The sequence below is a fragment of the Vombatus ursinus genome, unplaced genomic scaffold (genome assembly GCF_900497805.2).
Source record: "Vombatus ursinus unplaced genomic scaffold, bare-nosed wombat genome assembly UNPS02014808.1, whole genome shotgun sequence".
NCBI lineage: Eukaryota > Metazoa > Chordata > Mammalia > Diprotodontia > Vombatidae > Vombatus > Vombatus ursinus.
Genome location: NW_020954586.1, coordinates 1375245 through 1383921, shown reverse-complemented (window position 1 = coordinate 1383921; position 8677 = coordinate 1375245). Strand labels below are relative to the sequence as shown.

The 8677-nt window shown below is 50.7% G+C and overlaps 1 protein-coding gene across 1 annotated transcript in view; it reads right to left on the bottom strand.

Moving 5' to 3' along the window:
* The window catches only part of RAMP1 (receptor activity modifying protein 1), a 94287-nt gene that overhangs the window by 1394 nt on the left and 84216 nt on the right, over window positions 1–8677 (bottom strand). The window lies entirely within an intron of this gene.

The following is an 8677-nucleotide window of genomic DNA, read 5'->3' as shown; positions in this document are numbered from 1 at the left end:
CTCTCTCTCCTCTCTCCTCTCTCTCTCCTCTCTCCTCTCTCTCTCCTGTCTCCCTCTGTCTCCCTCTGTTTCTCTCTCCTCTTTGTCTCTCTCTGTCTCTCCTCTCTTTCTCTCTCCTCTCTCCCTCTGTCTCCATCTGTCTCCCTCTGTCTCTCTCTGTCTCTCTCTCCTCTCTCTCTGTCCTCTCTCTCCCTCTGTTTCCCTCTGTCTCTCTCTGTTTCTCTCTTCTCTCTGTCTCCCTCTGTCTCTCCTCTCTTTCTCTCTCCTCTCTCTCCCTCTCTCTCCCTCTGTCTCTCTCTCTCTCTCCTCTCTCTCTCCATCTTAGTTCCCCAGGTCTGAGCTTTTACCTTCCTGGATATGGAATCAGAAGACCTGAGTTCAAGTCCCTCCTCAGTCAATTAAGACTTAGATAACCCTGGGTGAACCATTTTCTCTCTGGACCTCAGTTTCCTCATGTATCATGTTAGGGGTTGGCCTAGATGGTCCCCTTCACCTCTCCGTCCTGTGACAGATCTCCAGGTCCTGACTTCCTAAAGTGGTTCATATGGGGTGGGGGGGACAGGGTATGGGGGATGGGAATCTGTGCTCCCCCTCCCCCACTTCCTGTGTAATGATCCCTGTACTCATCTAGCTTTGGCTCCTGACTCCACCTACCATTTATCTAGGCTCACCTGGCTGCCAGCTCTATTGGACAATTATCAGATTAAAGCCCAGGGGGTTGATAAGGACTCATAGCTTGGCGTTCTGACACAGCCAAACCAAGAGGCTGGATCCCCCCCCCCAGTGTATACTCTCAGTCACCCCTGCCGCAGCCCCTCAGGCCTCCCCTCTCCAATGTGGCACCATACCACGACCCCTGGATTTGGAGGACAAGGGTTCAATTCTTATCCTGCAGTTCACCACCTGTGTGATCTGGGACCAGTCCCCTCCCCGCTCTCAGCCTCAGCCCCTTATCTGTGAGATGCGTGGGCTGGCGGTCTCACAGGGTCATCCCCATTGGGGTCCCTCTCCCTTTGGCAGCAGGAACTACCTGGCCCCAGGAGGCCACACCTTGTTAATGAGTCCCTATTTCAGTGATGTGTCCAAGTATTCTAGGGCTCCATTCACCGTCCCTGTAACTTTCCAAAACAAAATACAGAAACACCCTCCCTCCCCATTTATTTAAATGTGAGGTCTTCCCCTATTTAGAATGCAAGCTTCGTGAGGGCAAGGACTGTCTTCAGTTTTATATATATGTTACTAGTCCTTTGGGGAAGCAAGGTGGCACAATGGATAGAATGCCTGGCCTGGAGTCAGGAAAATTCAGCCTGACACTTACTAGCTGTGTGACCCTGGGCAAGTCACTTGGCCCTGTTTGCCTCAGTTTCTCCATCTATAAAATGAGCAAGAGAAGGAAATGGCAAACCGTTCTAATATCTTTGCCATGAAAACCCCAAATGGGGTCACAAAGAGTGGGATGCTACTGAAAATGACTGAACAATGGCACCCACAAAATATAACCTCTTCTCTGCTATACATTCAACTCAACAAATATTCCCCAAAACCCCATGTGCAGAGAGCACTGCGCTAAATCCCCGAGGAAGAAGCCAGGTTTACCCAAGACCCCAGCTTGGCCTTTCGGAGCTCCGGTCTAGGCCAGTAGAAGGACAGTCCCTCTCCATCCACAGAAATAACCACGATGCCACAGAGCACATGGTCAGTTCCTATTTGCCCACCAAGGATCAGCTCTGCCCCTCACGGCCTCCGTGACCTTGGGCAAATGTCTTTCCTTTTCTGCGCCTCCAATTTCTCTCATCTGGACAGATGATCCTAAGGTCCCTCCTACCTCTAAATTCACGAACTTCTGAACCTTCAATAGGATTATCAGAGACTTGGCACCTTTGAGAAAAAACCAGGTTTCCATTAGGTCAAGGAGGCTGCGAAGTTCGAGGCTCCAGAGTACTGGGGAAACGCCCGAATCCCCAAAGTTCACAGCCCCATTACCTCATTCCTGCCTGATCACATTTCAAATAAGCAGAGCTCCCGCCCTCCACCCCCTGCTGGCTGATCCCTGTTTGCTGAGAAAACAACCCCAGACAATGGAGCATCTTATTTGGAGAAGGGATGCCGAGGGACTGAGCTCACCCTGGATCGACTGGTGGCTGGGAGCCAGCAATCAGGCGGGGCTGGAAAAATTCAGGAACGGAGCTCCAGGAATCACAGAACCTCAGAGCCTGAAGGACCCTCAGAGGCCATCTGGCCCAACCTCAATCTGACCTGGAGGCCCCTCCACAATATCCCCAACAAATGGTCCTTGAAGACCTCTGGGGACAGGGAGCTCACTACCTGTTGAGATAAGCTGGTCCAACATAGCTCTTAGCTATGTTAGATTTTCAGTAGTCTTTGGGAAGCTAGGTTGCCTAATGGCTAGCGCACGTGACTTCTAGTCAGAAGACTCGAGTTTGAATCTCACTTCAGACTTGACTGTACCTCTCTTAGACTCAGTTTTTCTTCTCTGCAAAGTGGGGACAGCAATCTCCCCTGCTAAAGCCCTTTGCAAACTTAAGAGGTGCTTCACTCATACCCATGGCTCTGGGCTCTGCCCTCGGGGGCCACGGTGCATACATCAGCTCGTGGGTCCATGCCAAAGGCCCTGCAAATACCCAAAGCTGGTTATTTCTTATCCATTCTAAACACTCCCAGTTTTGATTTTTTAAGCTAAAAAGAGGTCTGGGGTTCTTCTGTAAGGCACAAGTTAGCAATTCGAGGCTTTTCTGCCTCAGAGCTCACTCCGACAAAGCTCGCCGGCCTGTGAGGCAGATGTCTCTGTGAACTAGTGAGGGCCACTCAGGAAGACCAGGGACAGAAATGGGTAACAGGCGTTTTTTCTCTTTCTAGAATACTTTTTAAAATTTTATTTTGAGGGGAGGCAATTGGTGTTAAGTGACTTGCTCAGGGTCACACAGCTAGTAAGTATCTGAGGCTGAATTTGAACTCAGGCCCTTGTGACTCCAGGGTCAGTGCTCTATCCACTGTGCCACCTTGGTGCCCCCTAGAACATTTCTATTCACAGCAAGTGAATAGAGGCTCCACTCTATCCCACACCTAAATATGAAGAGTCACAGGCCCTCCAACAGGTACCTCAAATGCAACAACTCATTCTCTCTCCCCCTAGAGTTCCCCCTTTCTATAGAGTACACCAGCATCCTTCCAGCCTCCCAGGGTCACTGAGTCATTCTTAGACTTTGCCCCCCACCCATATCCTATTGGGAACTGTCTTCTCAGGTCAGTAACCTATTTTGCATCCTCTTTTCTTTTTTTTTTTAATTTTTAAAATTTTATTTTTAAATTTTTAGGCAATTGGGGTTAAGTGACTTGCCCAGGGTCACACAGCTAGTTAAGTGTCAAGTGTTTGGCCTGAGGCCAGATTTGAACTCAGGTCCTCCTGACTTCAGGGCCAGTGCTCTATCCACTGCACCACCTAGCTGCCCCCTGCATCCTCTTTTCTCCCCTCACACTGGCCTCTAGTCTAGTTGATCCTTGGCCCTCCCTGTCTGGGCTGTCATACATGCACAGGAGTCCTGGGGAAGGAGGACCCCCTCCCAACTTCTAGCAGTTATTTGACCTGCTGCCCTCCCAAATCCATAGGGGTGCCAGGACTCCCAGAATCTCTGGGCCTTGGTCTAGTGCGCCCATACAACCAGGCCCCACCAAAGAGTCACACAATTTTGCTGTCCCTCCAGAGGAGTGGTTCTTCGCCTTCTTTATTTTCTGGACCCCTTGGCAGCCTGTGGAGCCCTTTTCAGCTATAGGTTGTTTTTGGTTTTTTTAGTCATAATTGAAGGACATGCTAAGTTTCAGAGAGAAGTTAGTGAAAATAAAAATAATTTTTTCCCCCATTCCAGTTCAGATACCACTTGAAATCCACTCATGGTCCCATGGACCCCAAATTAAGAGCTTCCAAACGAAAGAGAGTGATTTGTCAATGAATTAGATAAGGGAGGGGTGAGGTTTTAGCTGGGACCTAGAAGAAGCCGGGGAGGTCAGTAATCAGAGAGGAAGAGGAAGAGTGTCCCAGGCATGGGGGACGACAGCCCGAGAAAATGCCCTGGGCTCAGAGATGGAGGGCGGAGTTCTGGAACAGCCAGGAGGCCAGGGTCACTGGATGGAAGTGTAAGTGTTGGGGAGTAAGGTGTGAGAAAACCGGATAGGTAGAAGGTAGCAGCAACTCATGTTTATGTTGTATCTCCCTCAGAACAGCCCTGGGAGAGAGATAAAAGGATTCTCATTAAGCTCATTCTGCAGATGTAAGGAACATGGGACCAGAAGGGATGTGCAGTAGATAAGTATTGGATTTGGAGGAAGGAAGACTTGGGTTGAAATCCCAAGTCTCTCACCATCTCTATGACCTTGAGTAAGTCACTTAAACTTCCATTGGACTCAGTTGCTTCATACGTAAAATGAAGAGGATTGGACTGAATGAGTTTTTCAGTTCCCCATCTATGATCCTAATTCACTTAACCAGTTTCCTCATCCATAAAATGGCCTCTAAGGTCCTCACTAACTCTAAATCTTTGATCCTATTGAGTGATTTGCCCAAGGTCACTCGGTTATTAAGGAACAAAATTAAAACTCAAGCCCAAGTCTTTCCAAAGCCAAGGCTCTTGCCCCTGTCTCACTCCCTCACCTCTGGCCCCCAGCTCTACCCCCCAACACACAGAATTTCTCCCTCTGGTGTTAGGCAGTGGTTCTGGGAGTGATGTAGACACAGCACCAGATACATGACTCTTGAGAAAAATACGTGCAACTCTTGCCTTGGGTGGGAGAGAACGTGGAGTTCTTCAGGAGGAAGCCTTGGAGTCTTGGGAGCCCTCCAGCTGCCAAATCCCCAGCATCCCTGGAGAGACGTGGGCTGTCCTTGACACTGGTGTAACCCAGTACCTCATGTCCTTCCGGGGACTGCAGCCCAGCGCTGAACTTCTCATGTGCTATACTGGGGCCTTCCACAGCGTTTGAAGTCTGTTTCGTGGGCTCACAGTGTCACCCGTGCCCGGAAATAACCTTCCGATGTGAGGTTGGCCGCTCCCTTCATTCCATTTATTTATATCCCAGTGATAGCTGAAAATGGCGTAGGCCACCGTGCATTAATGTAAAGATTCTCCCCCGTGGGGTGAAAACCTTGATCTTGGGAAACATTCCCTTGCAGGAGACTGCGCTGGATCCTTGCAGTGAGGATCGAGGCATTCGGGGCACGTCCCGGGCACAGGACACGGTGCTGATGCGCCGGGGAACTGTGACTAATTAGGAGGAGAAAGAGCTCTTGCTTTAATCTAGTTTTTTTGGTTGTTCCTAAGTATCCGAAAATTGCCCTTTTTTGGCTGAAACTTTCCACCCTTGGCCCCAAAGCAAGATTGTTTGGAATGTCCCCAAAGAGTAGGGAGAACTTCCTCTCCATCTCGCAAAAGAAAAAGGCCCTGGGCACTGGGTCCCCAGGCAGCTGTGAATGAGGTGACTAATCAATTACATGTGGATCCAGGCAATATGGCACTCAGTGTTGGGCTGCAGGCCAGGAGCCCTGGGTTCAAATCCCACCTCAGACACTGGTTAACGGTGTGACTCTTAGAAAGTCACTTCCCCCTCTCACTTTTTCACCTGTAAAATGGGGCTAAGTATCCTTTTGCAACCCGATCAGCGCTCCCTGACTTAAATCCAATTCACTTGCATGTCATGGCGTCACAGTCCTCTTTGACAAGGAAGGACACAGCAGCAGCCACTTCTGGGGGGGGGGGGGGGGAGGAAAGGGCTTTGTAAACCTTTCAGCATCAGAGAAATGGGAGTCATTATTGTTATCCACCTTCCCCCAATTTCCAAAACTCCTGTCTGGGTGGCTTTCCCCATTCCAGGAAGCACAAACATCGGAACGCTCCCTAACCCACATGGACACCAGGAGGGCAGGGACCATGGTTCACCTGCCCTTGGGGGAGTCGTGAGCAGCAGACTGCAGCATGTTACAGACTGAGAACTTCAAAAAAGGATCAGAAAAAAGGATGCCAAACCAGAAATTTATGAGGGGTGACAGTTGGTGCCTAATGAATGCTCATTGATTGTTGACTGTGTGACAAAGGAGATGGGCTGGGCATGCGAAGAGAGTGAAGGACAGCCAATGGACAGCGCGGGGCTTCTCTGCATGCCAGAGAGTGTAATCAATAAACCTGCTTGCATTTGAAGTTCCCTACAAGAGAAGCAGCGCTGTGTAATGGGATTTAGGGTCAGGAAGTCCTGGATTCTAATCCTACCATAGATACTTACTTGTTGTGTGACCTTGAGCTAGTCAACTTAATCACTCGTGGTCTCAGTCTCCTCATCTGTAAATGAGAGAGCTGGACCCAATGGCCTCTTAAATCTCTTTCAGCTTTAAATCCATGATCATAAAACAAGTCACTTAGAAACGGTGTCTCAATTTCCTCATCTGTAAAATAAGGGGAGGGGGTTTGCAATAAATGATCTCCGAGGTCGCTTCCAGCTCTGACCCCACGATCCTGTGTGCCAAGTGCTGGGCATGAAACAGTCCCTGCCTTCAAAGAACTTAGATTCTACTGATAGAGACATCTACATTAAAAAATACAGGCAAGTGGGGGCAGCTAGATGGCGCGGTGGATAGAGCGCCAGCCCTGGAGTCAGGAGGACCTGAGTTCAAATGGGACCTCAGACACTAACTAGCTGTGTGACCCTGGGCAAGTCACTTAACTCCAATTGCCTAATATATATATATATACACACACACACACACACATACACACATACACACACACACACACACACACACACACATATACACAAGCAATGGACTAGGGCTTTGGGACTAGATCTAGGACTTCATTGGTACAAAGAACAACAGGAAGAGGACCTCTCTCTGCCAAAATGCAGGCGGCACCTTCTCTCTCCGTACCTTGGAGGCTCAGAGTTGCCCAGAGAGGGCACTGAGGGATTAATGACTTGCCTGCCCAGTGTCACCCAGCCAGCACGGATCAGAGGCCACCTGCCTTCAGCTGTCCTGGTTTCAAGGCTGGCTCTCTAGCCACTGCACCACCCTGTCATTCACATGCTTTAGAAATGTGACTGAAGGTCAGTGGGTGCCCTGGCTGGTCCCTTGCACACAGAAAGTGCTTCCTACGCACTTTGAAGTCAGGGGAGTACGAAGCATTTTAAGAACTTGCTTTTGAGAACCCGGCATTCTGCATGGAAGGGCGGGGTGGGAAGGGGGGAGGTTGTCCCTGGGAATTCTTGCCTCTGCTGGGAGCTCTGTCTGGATTTCGGCACGGAATGCGTATTCCAAGAGCAAGCGTCTTAGTCTCTTGGTGTGGTGGAGATCTGGTCCAATATGTTTTCAATTTGTTGGAGGCCAGCTCCTTACCTCATCTGACCAAGACTTGTTCTGTCCAGTGACGGGGTGGGGGAGGGGAACTAGTAACTGTTACTTGGGGACAACGACCAGTCGTGACGAGCAGCTTCGGTTCTCTGACCTCAGGTCTCTGGGAGGAGCTGACGAGGTTTGGGGGGCCAGCTGATGGCTGGACAGGCTCAAGCAGGCAGCAAGAGGAGAAGCTGAACTCCCAAGGACCAGCTTTTCCTGATTGGCACATGTCTGTGCAGGCCAAAATGGCGACCAAGATTCGGTGAAGCCGACCACTTGGATCCAAAGCCAGTGGGCGGCCACGTCCCGTGGCTTCTTCCTTCCCAACCTCTCTCACGCCACCACTCATGACGCTTCTCGGCTGGACTGTTTCAGCCGCCTCCAGTCACTGCCCTCTCCCATCCGTCCTCCACGCAGCTTCCAGCATCTTCTTCCTAAAGCTCACGGGGGGCCACGTCACTATTCTGCTCAGGAATCTTCAGTGGCTCCCTGCCACAGCGTCTCAGGGAGAAAATGAATTTTCAGAGCCCTCTGCAGTCGGGTCCCAGTCGCCCTTTCCAGACACTTCTTTGTTTCCTCCTCCCCTCCAGGCACCACCTCCATGTTTCTAGCCAAACTGCGTTCCCTGCACTTGGCCTTCCTTGCCTTCGCAAAGGCCCCGCTCCACCCGTGCCTGGAACTCTCCCCTGTTTTCTCCCCAGAATCCTTCCTGCAGGACCCGACTCATGGGTCACCTAACCCAGAGAAGTCTCCCCTCATCCCCTCAGACATCCGTGCCCTCACCCTCCTCCTCCAGTGGTCGTGTCTACGCTTCCCTCCTTATGTGCTGTATCCCCCAAGGAGGATGTAAGCTCCCTGAGGCCAGCTTCTGTCTATGTTTCCTATGGCCTCCACGGGGCCTGGTACTTGGTCGGCACTTAACAGATGCTTGTTGGACAAGACTGCATTCTCGTTCTCTGGAAACTTTCTGGGAGACCACGAGACGATTCACCCTCTGGTCTCGTGGCCTCTTCACATGAAGCAAACTGTAGTGAAGGACGAGACGCGCTGGCTGGACACCTATGTCCCCCTTGGTTATTTCTGAGAGAACAGTCCAGCTAAGTCCCACCGGAGCCATGCGCTGAAGGAACATTCTTAGAAGGGGTCTTCCACCATGGGCTGGGTCTGACTCGGAGAATCTGAGTTCAAATCCCAGCTCTGCCAATAGTTCCTGTGGTGATCTTGGACAAGCTGGTTCACCTCTCTGGGCCTCAGTTTCCTCATCTGTAAAATGAGGAGGGCTAG